Source organism: Oryctolagus cuniculus, chromosome 18, assembly GCF_964237555.1.
Source record: "Oryctolagus cuniculus chromosome 18, mOryCun1.1, whole genome shotgun sequence".
Lineage (NCBI taxonomy): Eukaryota > Metazoa > Chordata > Mammalia > Lagomorpha > Leporidae > Oryctolagus > Oryctolagus cuniculus.
This window is the reverse complement of record NC_091449.1, coordinates 5,763,096-5,788,748: the sequence shown is the minus strand read 5'-3', so window position 1 is coordinate 5,788,748 and position 25,653 is coordinate 5,763,096. Positions and strand designations below refer to the sequence as shown.

Below are 25,653 nucleotides of genomic sequence, written 5' to 3'. Positions count from 1 at the left end.
CCTGTCCTATGCTTGTAGGGACAGGTGATAAGATAATGGCTGCTCTGAGGGGAGGCAACATCACACATCATATCACACCATTTCCCAAGGTCTCCATCCCAACACAAGCACTGGTGCTGCGAACATCAGCCTGAGGCCTCAGTCTCCTTATCAGAGGAGACAGGTGAGTGTTTGCATTGTATCCTGAGACAGAGAGTCTAAAGCCAAGGTTTGCTAATCTGCAGCCAGGTAAGAGCTCCTATTAGAAGGGGGTTTGCATTTGGAACCCAGCCTGCTGCTACAGCCCCTCCAGGAAGCAGAGATCATTCTGAGGCCTGAGCAGAGCTTGTAGAGAGATGAGGGCCTAACCTGACAGCAGCCCTCAAAGGCAGTTGTGTCATTTACTATAAACCAAAACAACCTGTGTTGTGCTGCATATTTTCATGTATAAATCTTAATTTTTACATGTTTAACACTGAAAACATAAATAAATTTTGTTCTATGGTAAAATGAGGTCATAGGGATAGAGCCTTGCTCCTGTAACAACATGTTTCTATAACAGGCTTATAAAATTTTTTTCAAGTTAATGTTTTCTTCATTGTTTTTGAGATTACATTTTTAACTTACATTATAGTACAAGGCATAAAGTTCCACCACACAGAGTGTTCAGCAAATGAAAAATGCAAAGACCACAGTCCAGCAGGAATGTAGGCAAGGGCTGTGTCCAGTCATCCAGTGAGAAGATGCTCCTAATTTTCCATGAAACCCATCTCTGCTAAAATATAGGAGATGTTGAGGCTTTCTTTCTGTTCAATAATGCTTTTTACCATCAATGAAATTGAGTAACGTAACCATTTGAGGAAATTTATATTTTTTTAAATAAAATGGGTTGTAACAATAACATTGGGCTCTGACTACCAAAAAAGCTATCAAAATTGTCCTTATGGGTGGAATTTAATCAAATTAATAGTGAAACTTGCTTTGTAATATGCTTAAGGATTTCAGTTCCATATTAAATTGCTGTTCTGTCATCCCTATCATATTCACATAGTGTTTTCAGGATGACTGAATGTGAACTATCTTTTCTTTAATGATTTATTTGAAAGAGAGAGAGAGAGTAAGCAAGAGAGAGTGTGCACGCCAGTAGCCTGGAACTGCTTCCAAGTCTCCCATGTGGGTGGAAGGAGCTTAAGTACTTGGGCAGCTTTCATCTGCTTTCCAGGCAGAGTAGCAAAGAGCTGAATCAGAGGTGGAGCGGCCAGGACTTGAACCGGTGCTCAAATGAGAAGCTGACATCGTAGGAGGTGGTTAATGTGCTGCACCACAAAACCAGCCCCTCAAAAGTACACTCACAGTCCCAAGCTGGCAGCAGAGATGTGAACCCACAGGAACCATATATTGCTGTGCAGATCTGGTGTGTCCAGATGGCACCTGCTGGAGGAGACTCACCCTGCGATTCTGGGTGCTAGAATTATTTAAAGAGACAGTGGTTGTTTCCTTCTGAGAACATCCATGGTCTCCTGATATTGGGGAGAGTGTTCTCCATTCTTGGCTTAGGCAGGGAGCACGTGAGGAAGTGGTAACACTACACACGGGATTCCAGATAGCAGCTCTCAGGCACAAAAGTTTCCTGTGAAGTCTCTGATCTTAATATATTTCACATCAATTCCCAAATCTACAATTTCAACTTATAAAATATACAAAGCTTAACAGCTTTCATTTTGTCTTTACTGGATAGCTTATAATTTAGTATGTTTTAGAAATCTTACCTCATTTCTACTGATTTTACCCGTGTCAAGTATTTATCCATGTAATATATGATCTGAAATTAGTAACATTTAGTTTCTACTCTACAGTCTTTTATCATATTTATCATACTGTATATGGTATTTCATGTCACATAGTTTAGGGTGCAGCACAGTGTTCAGTTATTCCTGTGACAGGTGCCAATTCTATTTGGGCATAAAAGAAATCCTTGTCACTGGCACTGTGGAGTAGTGGGTTAAGCTGCCCTCTGCTGCACTGCCAACTCATTTGGACACGTTTGAGTATGTTTGCTCCACTTCCAGTCCATCCTGTTATTAATGTGCTTGGGAACGCGGCAGAGGAGAGCCAGAGTGCTTGGGCCCCTGAAACCTTTGTGGCAGATGGAAAAAATTCCTGGCTCCTGGCTTTGCCCTGGACCAGCCTCAGCCATTACAGCCAGAAAGTGAACCAGTGGATGGAATCAATCAATCAATCAATCTCTCTCTCTCTCTCTCTCTCATTGTTTCAAATAAGAAAGTAAACAAATCATTAAAAAAAAGAAATCCTAGTTGAAGGCCATCTCAATAAACAGGCAAGTATGTATTTTTAAACAGAATATTATATGGAATTGGTCCCTACAGAATTATTTCATAATTTTAAATCTGAATGTTAAGATATATAAATATTATCTATAGCTGGTATTAACATACAGCTTCAGTCCTTATACAGTCATGTAGGCATATAGACAAAGTAATGAAATCAGCTATCTAAGATAAAATCACCAGGTATGAGAATAACTGAATAGACATTGCATTATGTGAGGAACACAGCAAACAGGTCTGTAGTATCACCTTCAATTGCACTGCTTTGAACAGCCAGCCAATTCCAAGCCCCGTCTTGAGCCACAAATGTTGTTCAGATTAGACACATCATTAACTCTCCCTACTTAGCTTCTCCATATCTTTTCAATGAAACAAGAATACTGTGTGGTCACTGCCTCATATTCACTTGCAGGATTCTCTCTCACTCAGAAGATGAGCAGCAGAGGCTGGGAACTGACAGCATGGCCTTGAGGGACCTGGCCCTAGGAATGGTCTTTCTACTACAGACGCTGGCTGGGATTCTGGGGAATTCCTCTCTTCTCCATTATCTGATCCTTTATTTCACAGGATGCAAGTTTAGGCTCACGGATCTGATTCTCAAACACTTGACTGTAGCCAATGCCTTGGTCATTCTCTCGAAAGGAGTCCCCCAAACCATGGCAGCTTTGGGGATGATGCAATTCCTTGATGATACTGGATACAAACTTGTGTTCTATGTGCACAGAGTGAGCAGGGATGTGTCCATTGGCAGCACCTGCCTCCTGAGTGTCTTCCAGGCCATCACCATCAGTCCTACCTGCTCCAGGTGCATGACGCTTAAAGTAAAAGCTCCCAAGTATGTTAGCCCCTCCACTATTCTCTGCTGGATTCTGAACTTGATGTTTGATATTGTGGTATTTCTGCATATCACTGGCAAATGGCAAAACAGTAATATCACAAGTAAAATGGATTATATCTACTGTTCTGTTATGCCTCATGAGGAAATCACAGTCTCACTGCATATGGCACTGATGTTATTCCGTGATGTTGTGTTTGTAGGGCTCATGCTCTGGACCAGCAGCTTCATGGTTTTCATCCTGTACAGGCACAAGCAGCAGGTCCAATACATACACACTCTCTCCCACAGATCTTCCCCAGGGTCCAGGGCCACACAAAGCATCCTTGTCCTGGTGAGCACCTTCGTACTGCTGTGCAGTCTGTCCTCCATTTTTCACATTTGTTTAGTCTTTTTCAGTATTCACAAAATGTGGCTGGTGAAACTCCACACTGATTGCCGGGTGTTTCCCTGCCATCAGCCCCTACATTCTCATGAGTTATGACACCAGGGTACCCACACACTGCCTTCCCTGGATCATAGCAGCAAAGTCCTCTGTGCTCTGAGAAGTAAACTCTATGGGTATTCACAGTGGCTGACTGCATACTTTTTAATCCTCCTCAGATGGAAAGCCCATTTCAAGAAGCAGGCATTTTACAAGAACCTGGCCTATGAGACAGTTGAGCTCTGCTTGAAAATAAATTTAATTGAATAATAATTTTATTTTTGGAAGTTGTATTTATTTCTACAATTTAAGTTATACAAGCTGTATGCATTTCGTAAATACAGATATGGGAATACAGTGATTCTTCCCACCCTACCCTCCCTCCCACCAATCTTCCTCCTTCCTCTTCCACTGAATAGTATTTTTAAAGGAAAATGTGAGATATTATCACAGTAATACCTACCTACCTAACTGAAATTTTATTAATGGTTACAATGGAGGAACTAAGAGGTTATGTAGGGCTAAAACAACAGATTCCTCAGCGACACGGAGAAGTCCCTTGGAGTGTAACTTTCATCTGGCACAGTAAAATGTCCTGACATTAAGTGGCTGCAGAATGGCGAGAATGTTTCCATCAAATATGGACACAATTTCAGACATCATTCAGGATATTTAAGAAACAAAAACTCTCCCATGGAATCATGAATAGCATGGACTTTAACTGGAGGATAGTTCAGTTTCAGAGTATTAGTGTGTTGATATTCCTAGAGAAATAGCAGTCATTTGCATGTAAATGAATACAAACTGAACTGGATTTGCTCATTTATGTGGATGTTTTCAGAGTTTCCAGAGTTCAAGGGAATGTTGCCTCTTGAAAACACATATGGTCCAGAATGTAAATGGCACGGGCAGGGGTTCTGTACGTCCATTGTTTCTGTGATGTGAAGATGCCAGTTGGGCAGAGTGGCAGGAAGCAGGTCCCACGGTGCCCTCTCCTGTCTCTCAAGTCAGGAAATAATCCTGTGGTAAAGTAAGAGAGGGAGGAGCTTCTGGAAGGTGTAAGACATGAATCCATTGGTTCCTGTAGCATTTTTGGCCTGAACAGTTTCAAAAAATAAGGTGAATAGTTCTTCAATATGTGAGATATTTCATTAACACTTTCTCTGTCTTTATAGCATAAAGTTTTTAAAAGATATTAAAGATTCAAATATTTGAAAAGTAAAATCAATCTGGCCTAATGCATGTGTGTATAATCTTGTGCAACAAAAATAAAAACCACATGGTGTTAGCTCACATGAGAAACTTAGAAACAGCTGACACAGATATACAAGCAGTATATTTGTGTGTATATGTGTACATATTTGCATATACATATATTACTTCCAATTCACATATGTGTATACATGTATAATCACTTTATATTTGTTTTCCAATTAATGGTATTAGAAAATTATAAATGAAAACAAGAAATGAAAGATAATATGAATTAAAATAATAACAAATTGCTTTAACCTTAATGTCTATTTTATCTTTTATGTACCTCATCATGAAAAGTACTTAATTGGTTTAATTTACATGTGATGCATTTTCCCTGTTTATTACTTGTATTTAATCCACATACCTTGAAAACATTTACCTGACAGACTATTAGGATTATTTCTTCATGGTTGATATAAAATATATACATTTTAGATTGGAGTCATCCATTCCTTATAGACTGGATTGCACATGGTCAATTTCCTAACTCTACCTTAACTTATTCCAAGTTCATTTCTTAAACGCTTTTAGTATCTTATGCTTTTTGTTCATAGATTATATAATATGTTATATTATATGGTATATGTTTTTCTTTTTTCTGCCTTAACCCTTATTTTAAAAATTATTTATTTATATGAAAGTCAGAGTTAACCAGCTAAAGAAGGAGAGACAGAGTGAGAACTTTTGCTGATTCACTCCACAGATGGCTATGATGTCTGGTACTGGACCAGGATTTTCAACTATATATTTTGAAATTATTCCCATTAAATATAATTTAAAAAGTCTGACTTTCACAGGAGTAATTAATTTATTTACACTATCATCATGTCTATATTGATTATTAGATTTAGCAATTTATAGTGTTCTCTGCATGATACCTGCTGTAAGTTCTTGAGTTTTATACTTCAACTTCATCTGTATTAATACTTAAATAATTCTATAATTTATTCCTTTTATTTGGAGGTTATATATTTACTGCCTCTTAGTTTTAACACAGAATTACAGCATATTTTTAAACGAATCATAATATGGTTACTTAATAATTTTAATTTCAACCTGAATGATACAATTCCAATCCAATATTTACCTATTAACATTCTGCCAACTTATTTTTAATGTTGGCCTTTTTTTTCAAAATTTAATATCATAAATGCAGGGTGCCTAAAAGTTCACATGCAGAGCACACCTCTATAACAACATGTGGATCCTAAAAATCAAAATAATATCTGCTGCCTCTCTAGAGAAGCAAATTTCTCCTCCATTAGTGACTACCGCCACCAGGTAACCACTGTTCTGATATCTAACAAGATAGGTAACCTTCATCATATTTTAAAATTTTATATAGATAAAATTACATAGCATACTCTTATTTATCTTTCATTCCTTATGTTTTGCTACCTGTATTGTTTCTTTTCTTTCTTTCTTTTTTTTTTTTTTTTGGAAAGGCAGAGTGGACAGTGAGAGAGAGAGAGAGAGAAAGGTCTTCCTTTGCCATTGGTTCACCCTCCAATGGCCGCAGCAGCCAGTGCGCTGAGGCCAGCACACCGCGCTGATCCGACGTCAGGAGCCAGGTACTTCTCCTGGTCTCCCATGGGGTGCAGGGCCCAAGCACTTGGGCCATCCTCCACTGCACTCCCTGGCCACAGCAGAGAGCTGGCCTGGAAGAGGGGCAACCGGGACAGAATCCAGCACCCCGACCAGGACTAGAACCTGGTGTGCTGGCACCGCAAGGCAGAGGATTAGCCTAGAGAGCCGCAGTGCTGGCATCCTATATTGTTTCATGTGTTGTGGATCATTCAAGATCATTGCTGTAGGAGATTCCATTGTGTGAGCATCAAACAATTTCATCATAACACAACTGAAATTCGTGTAACATTTTCAAATAGGGGCTACTAGGAAATAACACTGGGATGCAAATATGGAACTCTTCTTTAGGTAAGCATGTATGAATATCTGACAGGTATACACATATATGTCCTGAGGAAATTGCAGGATCATACGTCTACATTGCTTCTACCTTGTAAGTTACTGCAAAATACTTCACAAAACCTGTTCTTACCAGCCCCTTCCTCCAGACGTCTGTAGGTTTTCTGGTTTATCCACATGTTGCCAACACTTGATAATTTCTGTAATTTTTACTTGTATATGTTAGTATGTGTTGGTTTCATGTACTGGTTTTATTTGCATTTGCTTGATTACTAAGGGAGTTCAGCATGTTTCACATGTCTAATAAATGTTAGATGGCCTTTCCTTCAAGAAATTAATATTGATTAATATTGATTAATTTCTCAAATTTTTATTCCATTCTCTTTTTAAATGTTATTTGTAAGAATATTATGTATTTGTTTTTAAATGATTTATTTATATTTGAGAGGCAGAGATGTGGACGTCCAAGTGGTGGCTGAATTTTACATGATAATTTATCATTTATTCTTTTAGATTTAACAATTTTTGTTCTCTTCCAGAGAACTCTTCCTATTATAAGACTACAGATATGTTCTCCTTTAATTTACATTAATCCATTAATCATCTTTAAATTTAAAAGTGATCTACTCAGAATCAATCTGTAGTCATATGAGTAGCAGCTCATATTATTTACCAATAAGATGAATAAATTTCCAGTTATTTAGAAAATGGCATATTATGGTTTCCTTTCTTTTGCTCTCAGGATTGCCTCAGCATGGTGATTTCACAGTCCTTGATCTGACCTTTCTGTGAAGTCTGTGGTCATCCTTTCCATGCGTAAGTATTTGCCAAGGATGTCAGTGATTCCACATCACAGAGAAAGATCTTGCTATGTAGAATCTTTCATAGAACCTTCTTCTCAGAGGGTCAGTTAGTTCCGTGCTCCAAAATAATATGACATTCATAGAATTTTTATACTCTTTAAAATAACTTCCACATATAAGAGGAAATGCAGTATTTTTCTTTCTGTGTCTTATTAATTTTGATGAGAATGTTTTTCATCATCAAGTTAGAAAAACAGCATTCAAAAAATAACATTTTGATAGTGAGTTTCAGATAGCAATGTTGAGCACAAATAAATTTCTTGATATATTCTCCAATTTTAAAGCATTCTCTTATCAATCCCAAATTCTGTAAATCCATTTATTGAATATACAATGTGTCACACTTTACAGATGCTCGTTTTCATAGGTGTTACATTTTAATGTGACGCTAATCTTACCTCATTTGCTAACATTGTTCTTAAGACAGGTATTGATGAATAGATAAGCACATGGCTTGAAATCAATAACACTGAATCATTACCCTATACCATTTCATCACATATTGGTGTCTCTACTCCCAAACCTCAGGGCAAGACCTAGTTAGTGTTCAATGATTCCCAGCATAGGCAACATTTTATTGCTGGCATAGAAGTAAATTTGAGTTCCTGTTGTTATCCAAATGTAGAGGCAATGGTGCATTTTATAATACAATTTGCTGTGGAGCGCATCCATATAGAATTTTGTATACTACCATCAGGACATTTCTGCTTTTTAAGATATACAAAACTGTACTCATTGATACTGACTTACGCAATACATCCTGACACATAGATGTCAACTTGCTGCAGCCAGAATTATACATTGCCATCAATCTAAGGTAAAACAAGGTATGCAAGTTACTAAATATGCATCAGTATAATTAGAAAAGCACGGGTACTCACACTGCTCAGTTAGCATAGGGTTTGCATGCCCTGCATTTTTAACACCCCTGCCAGGCTCTGGTTTTTGTTTTCCCATTAAAAACATTTGAATTCAGGCAAATCATTCACCTTAGCCTCCTTAATTTTTCCTCATGTTTCCAATGAAAAAAATAGTACTTACCAGCTAATAGAATTGTAACACTGTAAGATCGTCTTCATGTACAGCCTTCACACCCTTGGTCCTTACTTTGTGGTTAGTGCTTAAAGATACTTCATGATTTCTCAGTGGGAACTAATGATAAGTGGACAATATGGAATTGTAGTTGATGTGACACATTTGGCTCCTATCTCATGTTCTCATGCAGGAATCTCTGGCTCAAAAGACAGACAGCAGGCACTGGGAACTGTCAGAATGGCCATCCAGGATTTGGCAATAAGGTTAATCTCATTACAGACTATTGCTGGAATCCTGGGGTATTTCTGTCTTCTTGCTCATTATCTCTCTGTACTTCACAGGATGCAAGTTTATGCCCACAGATTTGATCAAACACTTGATTGTGGCCAACTGATTAGTCTTTCTTCTAAAGGAGTCCCCAAATCAAGGCATCTTTGAAGATGAAACATTCCTCAGCGATACAGGGTGCAAACTTGTGCTCTATGTGTGCTCAGTGAGCATGCATGTGTCCACACAGCACTTGCCTCCCAATGTTCATTTCCTTATTTCTGTGTAATGGTTGCAGTTAGTGTTTTTAGTTCTGTTTTTTGATGACTATGAAAGTCCAATACCTTTGACCATTGTCAGCCTTTTTCTTGAGATATATTTTAGGCTGTATTTTCCTTTCAACTGTGTTGTTATTACAGATTTGTTGGAGGACTATCCACGACCTGGATGCAGGGACATTCCTGGTTGTTTCCTCCACCCCTTTTACCACTCTGTTTTTTAACAAGGTTCTCTATTGATTTTCACAGAATCTATGCAGTGCAGAATCATGTGCATATAAAATGCTGGACTTCAGGTAATATTAATACACATGGTTTGTGTATCATGTTCCCATATAGGAATCTCTGGCTCAGAGACTTAATATTCCGTCATTGGGAGCTGACGCAATGGTCACCAGAGATTTGACAATGGGGATGATCTACTTAGCACAAACCACTGCAGTACCAGCAACAGTACCAAGCATGCACAACGGGGTAAGGAGAGTCCCTTCAGTAAAGGGTGCTGAGAAAACTAGAGATGTGCATGTAAAATGATGAACTGTACCCATAACATGCCATAACCATACCAGCTCAAAGTGAATTAGAAACTTAAGTTTAACACCTCAAATTAATGTTGGCAGAGAGGCAGCTAACGAGGAGGAGCTGAGGTCACCAGCCCCTCCCTGCAGCCTCTCATGTACTGTCCAGCTCCCCACCCCTTTCCATGTAGTGGCAAAGTGAAACCCCTGCAGAATCACTGTGGAGAACAGGTGGTAGCTAAAACTAATGAACATGACTGCAGGCTGCAGCCTGTGGTGCCCCCAGCTCTTTGCATGCTCACTGTAATACAATTCCCATGGCTGACCCTCCTACTCCCATTTATGTACCTGATGCATGACTTCTCCAAAATTCAAACAAAATCTTGCTTCTCTGATGATACACACTTAAGTTTTATGTTAGAATTCCTTCTACTGTCAGAGACAAAACCTAAAATTCCTAGATGAAAACTTGAGAAAAGCAATGGACAGAGGCACCAGGGTTCCCTGCCTGTTTTATATCTTGAGAGTGTTTAATGCCCAAATCTGGCATGATAACAAACCCTCATTATCTTAAACATTATTTCCGGAATATTGTATAAGTATTTATCTTAAATATCTACTATTTTATAAATATTAAATAACAGTAAACATTCAATATTTTATAAAAAGCATAATATTTTATATAAATATATTTACTCATCTGTTAATACACTAATATGTACTAGAGTATATATTATTTCTTAGGTATCATACTTGTCTTATTAGGAAAGAATTAAAAATAGCATTATGGAATTTAAAATTTCAGTCTTTGGCTTTCCCTTATCAACCTGAACAGAAATTAATGATGGCAACATTTTATGGGTATATCAACAATTTCATTTAAAACTTTTAATTTTCACTTATACTTCAGCAGTGTATATGGATTTCGTTCATCGGACATGTGGTTACACTACATTTTCACTTAGCCAGAGGGACATTCCAGCTGTAACTAGGCTGGCATCTATTTTTTATATAGCACTTTTCTGAGGTATGTTTATCATGAAGAATGCTTTTTAAACTTGATGCTTTTGAAAGTTTAAAATGGATTCATTGCAAAGTTTACATACCACTAGAATGCTGCACATATATAGTATATAGCTTGGACATAGATGTGTACCTGTGAAGCCATCAACCTATCCTTCACCCCCAGAGTTCCTTCCAGTCTCTTTAATTGTTGTTATTATTATAGAAGTTTATATTTTTTCTTGCAAATTATGAATTACATTCATAGTACCTGCCACCATCCTAGCCCTCAATGAATCTTAATACAGGAGCAGCATTCTACTTCATTACAGAGTTCCCTGACACCAGCATTCAGCTCATTCCAAAAAGCTCCCATCTTCACTAGTCTTACAGCACATTACATTGCCTCTGGCTTACACCTCTGTTTCCACCTGTGTATTTTCACAGAGGCCCAACACAGATTAGTTGAAATATCCACAAAACTGCTTTTTCAAAACAATTTATTGCATCATATTTGGTACCTTATGTTTCACAACAAAAAAGAAATAGCATCTGTAACTGCAGGAAAAAGAAGCTAGTCTGTTATTGGAAAAAAATCTTTGGCCCTTTAAAAAAAGTCTTGGGCTTGCTTGAAACAACTGAGCAAGAAATATATTCTTAGAAATATAGGGCTTCAAGTATTACAAACCTGTAACATTGCAGAAAAATTTCAGAGGTATCTAAACTGCAGCACTTTTTTTCCGCATATTGTGAACAAGGCCTGCTGAGATTTTTAACTATTAATCCTCTGGATTAGTCATAGAATGATAAGGATTTCTGCTCTTTAACTTCAAGTCATGATACATTTTCTTTTTTTCACTCTTGGGTGAAAAATTCATGCTTGCTAATTGGTTGGTGCCACATCACATTGCAATAAAATACAATTTTCAAGGAGTACATTAGAAAAATACTATAATCAGTTGATTTACATCTTCAAAAGACACAAAAATGCTTAATCAATACTTAGGTTGGCTTATGCTGTAAATTATTATGTATAGAGTTAAACTTGCATTGATTGATAAAGTAAATTAGTTCTAGTCCACAATAAATTGACAATGCAATGAAATATGCATGAGTATGTGTTATTTGAAGAACACAGCTAACTATTTTCATAAGAATAGGAAGATGGTTAAAGCACCTACATTTTTTACAAATCAACCATCATTAACTAACCACATTACACATTAGAATGTTAAAATTTAGAAAAATGGCTTCTACCTAAGTGATAATCTTATTTCAAATGAAATGGAGACTGCTGCCTCTCATGGAGTTATTAATACACCAATTACTGAAAATCCCATTTAATATAGCACATTTTGTAAGTAGCCCTAACAGTTACATACTTAATTCTTTTGAAACATGATACAAAGAAACATATTAAGTAGCTATTTCTAAGTGTGAAGTGATGTAATGGAGAATACTGTGAATAGAGACTGCTGAATTTGGTGGATATTTTTTTTAATTTTTTTAGCTTTTATTTAATGAATATAAATTTCCAAAGTACAGCTTATGGATTACAATGGCTTCCCACCCATAACGTCCCTCCCACCCGCATCCCTCCCCTTTCCCACTACCTCTCCCCTTCCATTCACATGAGGATTCATTTTCAATTCTCTTTATATACAGAAGATTAGTTTAGCATACATTAAGTAAAGATTTCAACAGTTTGCTCCCACACAAACATAAAGTGAAAAATAATAGATGATTTTTTTTAAATGATGATGAAATCAGATCAGACCTATTGTCATGTTTAATCCCAGTGAGAGTCAAGTTGGGAATTGATAATTTCTTCTTTTTTTTAACAGAAGATCATTTTTGTATACATTAAGTAAAGATTTCAACAGTTTGCACCCCCATAGAAACACAAAGTGAAATATACTGTTTGAGTACTCGTTATAGTATTAAGTCTCAATGTACAGCACATTAAGGACAGAGATCCTACATGAGGAGTAAGTGCACAGTGACTCCTGTTGTTGACTTTACAAATTGACACTCCTGTTTATGGCATCAGTAATCTCCCTATGCACCAGTCATGAGTTTCCAAGGCTATGGAAGCCCCTTGAGTTCTCTGACTCTTATCTTGTTTAGACAAGGTCATAGTCAAAGTGGAGGTGCTCTCCTCCCTTCAGAGAAAGGTACCTCCTTCTTTGAAGACCTGTTCTTTCCACTGGGATCTCACTCACAGAGATTTTTCATTTAGGGTTTGTTTGTTTGTTTGTTTGTTTTGCCAGAGTGTCTTGGCTTTCCATGCCTGAAATACTCTCATGGGCTTTTCAGCCAGATCCGAATGCCTTTAGGGCTGATTCTGAGGCCAGAGTGCTGTTTAGGACATCCGCCATTCTATGAGTCTGCTGAGTATCTCGCTTCCCATGTTGGATCACTCTCCCCTTTATTTATTCTATCGGTTAGTATTAGCAGGTACTAGACTTGTTTATGTGCTTCCTTTGACTCTTAGTCCTTTCATTATGATCAATTGTGAACTGAAATTGATCACTTGGACTAGTGAGATGGCATTGGTACATGCCACCTTGATGGGTGAATTTGGTGGATATTAATACATGTAACTCTTCCTTCATTTCCCATACAGGGATCTCATGCTTCGAGACAATTGGGCACTGGGAGCTGATGGGATGGCCACCAGAGACTGGACAACAGGGACGATCTACTTATCACAGACCATTCTGGGAATCCTGGGGAATTTCTCTCTTCTTTCCCATTATCCCTATCTCTACTTCACAGGATGCAAGTTTAGGTCCACGGATTTGATTATCAAACACCTGAATGTATCCAACTGCTTGGTCATTCTCTGTAGAGGAGTTCCCCAAACCATGGCAGCTTTGGGGATGAAGCATTTCCTCAGTGATATTGGGTGCAAAATTGTGTTCTGTGGGCAGGGATGTGTCCATTAGCATCGCCTGACTCCTGAGTATCTCCCAGGCTATCACCATCAATCCCAGGAACACAGGGTGGGCTGAGCTCAAAGCAAAGGTTCAAAAGTACATTGGCTCTTCCATTAAACTCTTTTAAATGGTCAACCTGATACTAAATGTCATGATGCCCATGTTTGTGACTTCCAGGAACAGGAGTGACAAAAACATCACAAAGAACACTGATTATGGATACTGTTATTCTTTCAAAAGAGACAGATCCTCAGGGTCCCTGTATGTTGCACTGCTGTTATTCCAAGATATTTTGTTTGTTGCACTCATGGTATGGTCAAGTAGCTCCATGGTTTTCACTCTGTACAGGCAGAAGCAGCAGGTCCAATACATCCATGCGACCAATGTCATCTCCAGATCCTCCCCAGAGTCCAGAGCCACTCACAGCCTCCTCGTCCTGGTGAGCACCTTTGTGTCTTTGAGCACTCTCTCTTCTTTCACATTTGATTGACTGTTTTAAGCAATCCCATTGTGAGGGTGGTAAACGCCTCTGCACTAATTGCTGGCAGTTTCCCCGCTGTGAGCCCCTATGTTCTCATGAGCCATGACTCCAGGGTACACAGGCTCTGCTATGTCCAAACAAGGAATATAGAATGCCCTACTTAGCAAAAGAGCACATTAATGAATATTCACAGTAGATTGTTCTAAGTAAGATTTTCATTTCATTAATTCACTAATTAATTTACTTTGTACACAATGGAATGGGAGACAGAGATAGAGCTCAATATCCCATGATTTACACCCAAATGCCTGTATTAGCTGATCTCAGGCACAAACACTGGGAGCAAGAAACTCTATTGGGGCTACTGAAATTAGTGTGCTGTTGTCCCTGCCTCCCATGTCTCTATCAGTAGCAAGGCTAAGTCAGAAGCAGAGGTAGGTATTATGCCCTGGTAACTCTGATGTTTGATGTGGCAATTTTATCTGGGATCTGAACCAACAGGCCAAATACCTGCCATTGCAAGGATAAGTGCTCCATGCACTATTCCATCCAGGAGTGTAAACACATTTCTGAAGTCATCCCAATACCATAGTGTGGGTAACAAGACAGCATTGTGGCATGGTGGTAACTTTCATATTGGTGCCAGTTCATATACAGACAGCTGTACTTCTGACCCAGCTCCCTGCTAATGGGCTGGGAAGCAGAGGTTGATGGCCAGAGCGCTTGTGTCCCTGTCACCCATATAGGAGACCTGGATGAAGAGCTGGCTCCTGGCTTCACCTAGTCTTAGCCCTGGACATGGAATCTTTTGGGAAGTAAACCAGCAGATGGAATCAATCAATCAATCAATCTCTCTCTCTCTCTCTCCTCTCAATTTTACACCTTACCCCTAATAACTCTGCCTTTCAAATAAATACATGTTTTAATTTTAAAATAAAGAATTTTCTTTTAAGTAATAAATGTGAATTACTATGCAATTGTCACATTAATTCCTATATTATGGAAATGTTATTAATGTTCCTTGCTCCAAAGAAATGTGGAGATTATGGAGAGCCATTGGTGTCCCCTAAATCTGATGTAATGAATTTGGCCGAAATGAGCAAGTTATGAGAACATAATAAAAACTCCTTAAATAAAGAAATGGTAACAAGCATTGGCAGAATTTGGAGAAAAGTGAATATAAATTGGATGGAACCATTTGGAAAACAGCATGTCAGCAGATCAGTAATTAAAAATGGGACTATCATATGACCCTGTGACCCCCACTTGTGCCTATGTAGCCAGCGGATTTGAAATGAAATATTTAATACATCATCTAACTCGTGTTTGTTACTGCATTGTTCATGATATCCATTATATGTACTGACAAGTGAGTGGATAAAGATACTGTGCTATATAATAGTGGAATATTATCTAGGCTTAAAAAAGAGGAAATGTTAGCATTGCACCAATGTGGATGGACATGAAGGGCACTGTGTAAGTGAAGTGAATCAGACACAAGAAGATAGTCACTACATGATCTCACTTATATAGAACACAGAAAATAGTAGATTCAGCAGCTGCATGTGGCACAACGGGCGAAGCTGCTACCCATGATGCTGTCACCTTATCTTAGAGCTCTTGTTCAAGTCCCAGCTGGCCTGTTTCCAATCCAGCACCCAGCTAAAGCACCTGGTAAAGCAGGGGAAGATGGCCCTAGTACTATGTCCCTGCACCCAGGTATGAGATCCAGATGGACTTCCTGGAACCTGGCATCATCCTGGCCTAGCACTTGCCATTGTGGCCTTTGTGGGGAGTCAATCAGTGGATTCTCTCTTTCTCTATCTAACTCTACCTTTCAAAAAATTTAAAAAATAATAAATTCAAAGAAGCGGAGAGTACAATGGTGGTTGCAGGGCTCCAGAGAGAAGACGTTGGAAGCATGATTCACAACATGAGAAGTTATAAGTTTGCAAACCAAAGAAGGCCCAGAACTCTGTCATGCAGCACAATGACTGTGGCTGACAGTGCTGCTCAGTGTAGTGAAAATCCTCTACAAGGATGACCCTAATATTAAGTGTCTTTTTTATAGACAGCGATAATAACAAAATGACAATAATAAATCACAAAGAGGGAATGTAGTTTAGGAAATGATGAACATATTTTTCAATGCTATTTTCATGGGTGTGTGTTTCTCTCGAAGTCTGTCAGGCTGTATCTGCTTTATGTGAACAGCAATCTGTATGTTTGTTCAATTTTAATGTGTCAACTTAAGAAGTTGTGAACTGAAATTGATCACAGGGACTAGTGAAATGGCATTGGTACATGCCACTCAACATGGATTAAAGACTTAAATCTACAACCTGACACCATCAAATTATTAGAGAGCATTGGAAAAACCTTGCAAGATATAGGTACCGGCAATGACTTCTTGGAAAACACCCCAGAAGCACAGGCAGGGAAAGCCAAAATTAACATTTGGGATTGCATCAAATTGAGAAGTTTCTGTACTGCAAAAGAAACAGTCAGGAAAGTGAAGAGGCAACTGACAGAATGGGAAAATATATTTGCAAACTATGCAACAGATAAAAGGGTTGATAACCAGAATCTACAAAGAAATCAAGAAACTCCACAACATCAAAACAAACAACACACTTAAGAGATGGGCCAAGGACCTCAATAGACATTTTTCAAAAGAGGAAATCCAAATGGCCAACAGACACATGAAAAAATGTTCAAGATCACTAGCAATCAGGGAAATGCAAATCAAAACCACAATGAGTTTCCACCTCACCCCAGTTAGAATTGCTCACATTCAGAAATCGACCAACAACAGAGGCTGGAGAGGATGTGGGGAAAAAGGCACACTAACCCACTGTTGGTGGGAATGCAAATTGTTTAAGCCACTGTGGAAGTCAGTCTGGAGATTCCTCAGAAACCTGAATAAAACCCTACCATTCAACCCAGCCATCCCACTCTTTGGAATTTACCCAAAGGAAATGAAATTGGCAAACAAACAATCTGTCTGCACATTAATGTTTATTACAGCTCAATTCACAATAGCTAAGACCTGGAACCAACCCAAATGTCCATCAACAGTAGACTGGATAAAGAAATTATGGGACATGTACTCTATAGAATACTATACAGCAGTCAAAAACAACGAAACCCGATCATTTGCAACAAGATTGAGGAATTTGGAAAACATCATGCTGAGTGAATTAAGCCAGTCCCAAAGGGACAAATATCATATGTTCTCCCTGATCGGCGATAACTAACTGAGCACCAAAGGGGAAACTTGTTGAAATGAAATAGACACTGTTGAAATGAAATGGACACTATGAGAAACAGTGACTTGATCAGCTCTTGTACTAACGGTTGATGTACAATGCAATACTTTATCCATTTTAGTATTTTTCTTGTTCTAGTACCATTGGTTGAACTCTGTAATTAATACACAATTATTCTTAGGTGTTTAAATTTTAACTGAAAAGTGATCCCTGTTAGGAATTTGCAAAACATTATGCTGAGTGAATTAAGCCAATCCCAAAGGGACAAATACTATATGTTCTCCTTGATAGGTGACAACTAACTGAGCACCAAAAAGGAAACCTGTTAAAGTGAAATGAACACTATGAGAAACGGTGACTTGATCAGCCCTCACCCTGACTGTTGATGAGCAACTTGATATGTTATCCCTCTTAGTATTTTTTTTTGTTTGTTCTACTTTATACTTTTGGTTGAATACAGTAATCAATACACAATTCTTCTTACGTGCTGAAACTTAACTGAAAAGTGATCGCTGTTAAATGTAAGAGTGGGAATAAGAGAGGGAAGAGATGTGCAATTCAGGACATGCTCAAGCTGACTTACCTCAAATGGTAGAGATAGAAACATACCAGAGGATTCCAATTCAATCCCATCAAGGTGGCATGTACCAATGCCATCTCACTACCTTTCTCTGAAGGGAGAGAACTTCCACTCTGATTATGACCTTGTCTAAATATGATCAGAGTCGGTGAACTCAAAAGGCTGCCATAGCCTTGGCAGCTCATGACAAGAGCCTAGGGAGATTACTGATGCCATAAACAATAATGTCAATTTGTTAAGTCAACAACAGGAGTCAATGTGTATTTACTCCTCATGTAGGAACTCTCCTTAATGTGCTGTACATTGTGATTTAATGCTAAAACTAGTATTCAAACAGTATTTTTCACTTTGTGTTTCTATGTGGGTGCAAACTGTTGGAATCTTTACTTAATATATACTAAACTGATCTTCTGTATATAAAGAGAATTGAAAATGAATCTTGATGTGAATGGGAGAGGGAGCGGGAAAGGGGAGGGTAGCGGGTTGGAGGGAAGTTATGGGGGGAAAGCCATTGTAATCCATAAGCTGTACTTTGGAAATTTATATTCATTAAATAAAAGTTAAAAAAAAAAAGAAAAGAGTATTAAAATTTTAACATCTACAATTCTATGCTTGATTCTCTTCAAAGAAATTATTGTTTACTTAATATAAAAATCTGCTATTTTTATCATGTCAGATTTGGGGTAGAAAAAGGTCCCAGACATATGAGAAATCTAGCAGAGAATCCCGGCAGCTCTGTCCATCACTGAGCACATAGTATCAACCAACAGTCTGTGGGCTGTCCAATACCACAACTCTAAAGTCTGACTAAATTAGATAGTGGACTTGGGAAAATAGTGCATTTCTTTGTACTAAATTTCTTTTTTTATTTTTAATTTTTCTTTTTTTAATCTTTTATTTATTGAAAGCATTTTTCATAGGTTCAACTATAGTGGTTCTTTCCCCCATATCCACCTTCCTACCCTGATTTCCTCATTAATCACAAAGTCAATCAATATTAGAAGCAATAAACAAATATTGGAAAGCAGAAAATAATGGTTACTCTTCAGGTCTCCAGTTCAGTTCTCATCTCAGAAGATGACTTATGTAGTAATTAAGGGAATATTAGATGCTGTCTGCTAAATCAGGGTTTCACTTCTGAGGATCATAACCTTCTGTGTATCCACTGATGTGATTCTCTTTAGCTTCTGAGTCCACTGGAGATGAGAAACAAGGGTGCAAACTCGTAAGGAATGCTTTCGTATAAAATCCCCACATCCTCTGTAATTCCAAAGAAATTTTCATGGAGCACCAGACAAACCCAGTGTTTGCTTTCTTTAGGGGCTATTACATTATTTATTTCATTGCAGGTGCTGTACCATTTCGTGATTTTTAAAAATAATTTTTGTCATAAACTTGCCTGCATCTTCCTTCCTTCTTTTCCTTTTTATCACTTTTTTATCAGTATAAACAGAATATTGGTTTCTTCATTTCTTAAACATTTATTTATTTATTTGAAAGGAAGAGTTGAAGAGAATGAGAGAGATCTCCCATCAGCATGTTCACTCTACAAACAACCACAATGGCTGGGGCTGGGCCAGGCAAAAGCCAGGGCATCACTGGGGTCTCCCATGTGGAAGGAGGGGGTTAACACATGAGCCATCTTCTGTTACTATTCCCAGGCTGTAAGGACAGTGCTGGATCAGAAGTGGAAAAACAGGGAAATGAACAGGTGTCCATATAAGATGCTGGAGTTGCAGGCAATGGCTTTTACCAGATAGCCACAATGCTGTTCCCCCAAAAGGGGTTTCTAATGTAAACAATGACTATTGTGTATTCCACTGGACCTGTGTCTCTGAAAACCTTTCTCAGGAGCATTCTCCCCACTGCTCTGCTCATTACTTGAATGATGCTGAGCTTAGTGGTCTAAAGTTTGGGAAGGAACTCACTGTGGAGTAGATAGAAATCTTCTGTGCATCCAGAGGACACAAGAGCTTCACTGCCCATCCTGCCAACGTCAGACTCAGGATCTCCTGCTCCCTCCTAGTCTGACCCCATCTGCTCTGGGGAGTTAACAAAAGACAGAATCAGTGTGAGAGTCTAACAGTCTCATTTGAGATCATAACTACAATGCTGTAATGATTCCTGGTAAGTAGCAAGGATGTCTCTGTCCTTCTCCAAACCCGGGAAGTTCTCTGCAAGTATCTCATTAAAAAGCCTTCTAATCCTTTCTCTCTCCCCATGCCTTCAGGAACTCCTAGAACCCTAAAGTTGGTTTTTATAATAGTATCCTGTAGATTCCCAACAATATTTTTTAGATTTCTAATGTCCTCTTTTCTTTGGTTTGACTGTATTCTTCCCTGTGCTCTGTATTCTATCTCCGATATTCTCTCTTCTGCTTCACTGACTCTGTTTTTAAGGCTCTCTAATGTGTTTGTCATTTGATCTATTGAGTTCTTCATTTCATAACAAAAACTCCTTAAATAAAGGGATGGTAACAGGTATTAGGAAGAATGTGGAGAAAGTGAATTCTTGTATGCTGCTAATAGGAATGCAAATTGGATGGAGCCATTAAGGAAAATGGAATGGCAGTGTCTCAAAAATTAAAAATGGGACTTCATATTACCCCATGACCCCACTTGTGCCTATGGAACCAGAGGACAGTAAATGAGATCTTTACTATATCTTGAACTCATGTTTGTCTCTACAATGCTCATGATATCTATGGCATGAAAGCAACCAAAGTATGTATCAAAGGTAAGTGATTAAAGATATTGTGCTATGTAGAAATGGAATATTATCTAGTCTTAAGAAGGAAATGTAAGCAATGCACCAACATGGATGGACATGAAGGACAATGTAAGTATGTAACTGAAATGAGTCAGACACAAAAAGACAATCTCTACATGAACTCACTTATATGAGGAATCAAAAATAGTAAATTCAGGTGTGTGCTGTGGCACAATAGGTGAAGCTGCTGCCTATGATGTCATCACATCAGAGCTCTTGTTCAAGTTCTAGCTGTCCTGCTTCCAATCCAGCTCCTTGCTGAAGTGCTGGGAAAGCAGCACACATTCGCCCTAACACTTGGGTCCTAACACCCACATGATAAACCCAGGTGCAGCTAGAAGAATTCCCAAGAGACAAAGAGCAGGCCTGCTCTCTGGATTTACATATCAATGGGGGAGAGCTAAGGAACTGAGTCACTACAATTCAGTAGCCTAGGCAACCCAGTGGGAGTCCAGAGGAGCCAAAGACTGGAAGCTAAATACCATCAATTCTGCACAGCCGTGCCCTGCGGTGTTACTTACCCCCTGAATAAATAAAATAAATAAATAAATAAAAAGAGAGAGATTTACCACGCATAACCTGAGGGTGTCACCTTTGCACACCCTTAACCTGGAAGAACCAGGCAGAGCTCTCAGGCCGCACGCATCTCAAGCCTCCAAGGCTCCTCCAACAGCAGGCAGTCCACTTAACACGGACACAGTCTAAAAAAAAAAAAAAAAAAGAAAAAAAAAAACGCACAGTGACGCAAGAAGAATTAACTATGCCGAGTAACAAACACAGAAATAGAGGGAGCAAGATCAACGATGACACTATGATGCCTCCAAACAAGCAAAATACCCCAAGCCAAGAGTATGAAGATGATGAGATAGAAGAAATGCAAGATACGGATTTCAAAAAATTTATGATAAGAACATTTAGAAGTTTTCAAAAGCAAATCCTTGAACTACAGAAATCCTTAATGGACAAGATTGAAAATCTCTCTCGTGAAAACGAAATTTTAAGGAAGAGTCAAAATGAAACTCAGAAACTAGTAGAACAGGAAAGTGTTATAGTGAAGAGAAATCAAAATGAAATGAAGAGCTCAATAGATCAAATGACAAACACATTAGAAAGCCTTAAAAACAGAATGGGTGAAGCAGAAGAGAGAATATCGGACTTAGAAGATAGAGCACAGGAAAACATACAGTCAAACCAAAGAAAAGAAGAGGAAATTAGAAACCTAAAAAATATTGTTGGGAATCTACAGGATACTATTAAAAAAAACCAACATTCGAGTTCTAGGAGTTCCTGAAAGCATGGAGAGAGAGAAAGGATTGGAAGGCCTTTTTAGTGAGATACTAGCAGAGAACTTTCCAGGTTTGGAGAAGGACAGAGATATCCTAGTACAGGAAGCTCATAGAACCCCCAATAAACATGACCAAAAGAGATCCTCACCACGACACGTGGTAATTAAACTTACCACAGTGAAACATAAAGAAAATATCCTAAAATGTGCAAGAGAGAAACGTCAGATTACTCTCAGAGGATCTCCAATCAGACTCACAGCTGACTTCTCATCAGAAACCCTACAAGCTAGGAGGGAATGGCGAGACATAGCACAGGTGCTAAGAGAGAAAAATTGCCAGCCCAGAATATTATATCCTGCCAAGCTCTCATTTGTGAATGAAGGTGAAATAAAGACCTTTCATAGCAAACAGAAATTGAAAGACTTTGTGGCCACTCGTCCGGCCCTGCAAAAGATACTTAAAGATGTGCTACACTCAGAAACACAGAAACACGGCCATCAATATGAAAGAAGGGAAAGGAAGAACACCTACCAGTAAAAGAGCATGGGAAGCTCAAAGCATATACTAGAAAATATTTCCGGGAAAATGGCAGGGCAAAGTCACTACGTATCAATAGTCAAATTGAACATTAATGGTCTGAATTCTTCAGTTAAAAGACACCATTTAGCTGACTGGCTCACAGAACACAACCCAACTATTTGTTGCCTACAAGAAACACATCTCTCTAACAAAGAGGCATGCAGACTGAAAGTGAAAGGTTGGAAAAAGATATTCCATGCCAACAGAAACCAAAAAGAAGCAGGTGTAGCCATATTAATATCAGACAAAATAAACTTTAATACAAAAACTGTTAAGAGAGACAAAGAGGGACACTATATAATGATTAAGGGTTCAATTCAACAGGAAGATGTAACTATTATAAATGTATATGCACCTAATTACAGGGCACCGGTCTATTTAAAAGATATGTTAAGGGACTTAAAGGGAGATTTAGATTCCAATACAATAGTACTGGGGGACTTCAATACTCCACTCTCAGAAATAGATCATCCGGACAGAAGATCAACAAGGAAACAGCAGATTTAATTGACACTATTGCCCAAATGGATCTAACAGATATCTACAGAACTTTCAACCCTACATCTACAGACTTCACATTCTTCTCAGCAGCGCATGGAACCTTCTCTAGGATTGACCACATACTAGGCCATAAAGCAAGTCTCAGCAAATTTAAAAGAATTAGAATCATACCATGCAGCTTCTCAGACCACAGCGGGATGAAGTTGGAAATTAGCAACTCAGGAAACCCCAGAAAGTATGCAAACACATGGAGACTGAACAACATGCTCCTGAATGAACACTGGGTCATTCAAGAAATCAAAAGAGAAATCAAAAACTTTCTGGAAGTAAATGAAGACAACAACACAACATATCAAAACTTATGGGATACAGCAAAAGCAGTATTGAGAGGCAAATTTATAGCAATAGGTGCCTATACCAAGAAATTGGAAAGGTACCAAATAAATGAGCTTTCAGCGCACCTCAAGGACCTAGAAAAACTGCAGAAAACCAGACCCAAATCTAGTGGGAAAAGAGAAATAATTAAAATCAGAGAAGAAATTAACAGGATTGAATCCAAAAAAAAGACTACAAAAAATCAGCCAAGAGAGAAGCTGGTTTTTTGAAAAAATAAACAAAATTGACACCCCATTGGCCCAACTAACTAAAAAAAGAAGAGAAAAGACCCAAATCAATAAAATCAGAGATGAAAAAGGAAACGTAAGAACAGACACCACAGAAATAAAAAGAATCATCAGAAATTACTACAAGGACCTGTATGCCAGCAAACAGGAAAACCTATCAGAAATGGATAGATTCCTGGACACATGCAATCTACCAAAATTGAACCATGAAGACATCGAAAACCTAAATAGACCCATAACTGAAACAGAAATTGAAACAGTAATAAAGGCCCTCCCAACAAAGAAAAGCCCAGGACCAGATGGATTCACTGCTGAATTCTACCAGACATTTAAAGAAGAACTAATCCCATTTCTTCTCAAACTATTCAGAACAACTGAAAAAGAGGGAATCCTCCCAAATTCTTTCTATGAAGCCAGCATCACCTTAATCCCTAAGCCAGAGAAAGATGCAGCACTGAAAGAAAATTACAGACCAATATCCCTGATGAACATAGACGCAAAAATCCTCAATAAAATTCTGGCCAATAGAATACAACAACACATCAGGAAAATCATCCACCAAGTGGGATTCATCCCTGGTATGCAGGGATGGTTCAACATTCGCAAATCAATCAATGTGATTCACCACATTAACAGACTGCAGAAGAAAAACCATATGATTATCTCAATTGATGCAGAGAAAGCATTTGATAAAATTCAACACCCTTTCATGATGAAAACTCTAAGCAAATTGGGTATAGAAGGAACATTCCTCAATATAATCAAAGCAATTTATAAAAAACCCACAGCCAGCATCCTATTGAATGGGGAAAAGTTGGAAGCATTTCCACTCAAATCTGGCACCAGGCAGGGATGCCCACTCTCACCACTGCTATTTAACATAGTTCTGGAAGTTTTAGCCAGAGCCATCAGACAAGAAAAAGAAATCAAAGGAATACAAATCAAGAAGGAAGAAGTCAAACTATCCCTCTTTGCAGACGATATGATTATGTACTTAGAGGATCCAAAGAACTCTACTAAGAGACTATTGGAACTCATAGAGGAGTTTGGCAAAGTGGCAGGATATAAAATCAATGCACAAAAATCAACAGCCTTTGTATACACAAGCAATGCCATGACTGAGAAAGAGCTGCTAAGATCAATCCCATTCACAATAGCTACAAAAACAATCAGATACCTTGGAATAAACTTAACCAAGGACGTTAAAGATCTCTACGATGAAAACTACAAAACCTTAAAGAAAGAAATAGAAGAGGATACCAAAAAATGGAAAAATCTTCCATGCTCATGGATTGGAAGAATCAACATCATCAAAATGTCCATTCTCCCAAAAGCAATTTATAGATTCAATGCAATCCCAATCAAGATACCAAAGACATTCTTCGCAGATCTAGAAAAAATGATGCTGAAATTCATATGGAGGCACAAGAGACCTCGAATAGCTAAAGCAATCTTGTACAACAAAAACAAAGCCGGAGGCATCACAATACCAGACTTCAGGACATACTACAGGGCAGTTGTAATCAAAACAACATGGTACTGGTACAGAAACAGATGGATAGACCAATGGAACAGAATTGAAACACCAGAAATCAACCCAAACATCTACAGCCAACTTATATTTGATCAAGGAGCTAAAACTAATTCCTGGAGCAAGGACAGTCTATTCAATAAATGGTGCTGGGAAAACTGGATTTCCACGTGCAGAAGCATGAAGCAAGACCCCTACCTTACACCTTACACAAAAATCCACTCAACGTGGATTAAAGACCTAAATCTACGTCCTGACACCATTAAGTTATTAGAGAACATTGGAGAAACCCTTCAAGATATTGGCACAGGCAAAGAATTTCTGGAAAAGACCGGGAGGCACAGACAGTCAAAGCCAAAATCA

At 38.3% G+C, this 25,653-nt stretch overlaps 1 long non-coding RNA gene and 2 pseudogenes across 2 annotated transcripts in view; 2 read left to right on the top strand and 1 right to left on the bottom strand.

Annotated features, from left to right (window-relative positions):
• LOC138846662 (uncharacterized) overlaps positions 1-25,653 on the bottom strand; it is a 104,242-nt gene that overhangs the window by 20,052 nt on the left and 58,537 nt on the right. Inside the window, exon 3 of one of the 2 annotated variants that reach the window (XR_011384197.1) lies at positions 3,996-4,683. The exons of the other annotated variant lie outside the window; for it this stretch is intronic. This is a non-coding gene — a long non-coding RNA (uncharacterized lncRNA). Of the gene's footprint in view, positions 1-3,995; positions 4,684-25,653 lie in introns of those variants that run through there. 2 annotated transcript variants of the gene reach the window in all.
• On the top strand, positions 2,789-3,707 carry ORYCUNV1R-PS1602 (vomeronasal 1 receptor oryCunV1R-ps1602 pseudogene; annotated as a pseudogene).
• On the top strand, positions 13,402-14,316 carry ORYCUNV1R-PS1554 (vomeronasal 1 receptor oryCunV1R-ps1554 pseudogene; annotated as a pseudogene).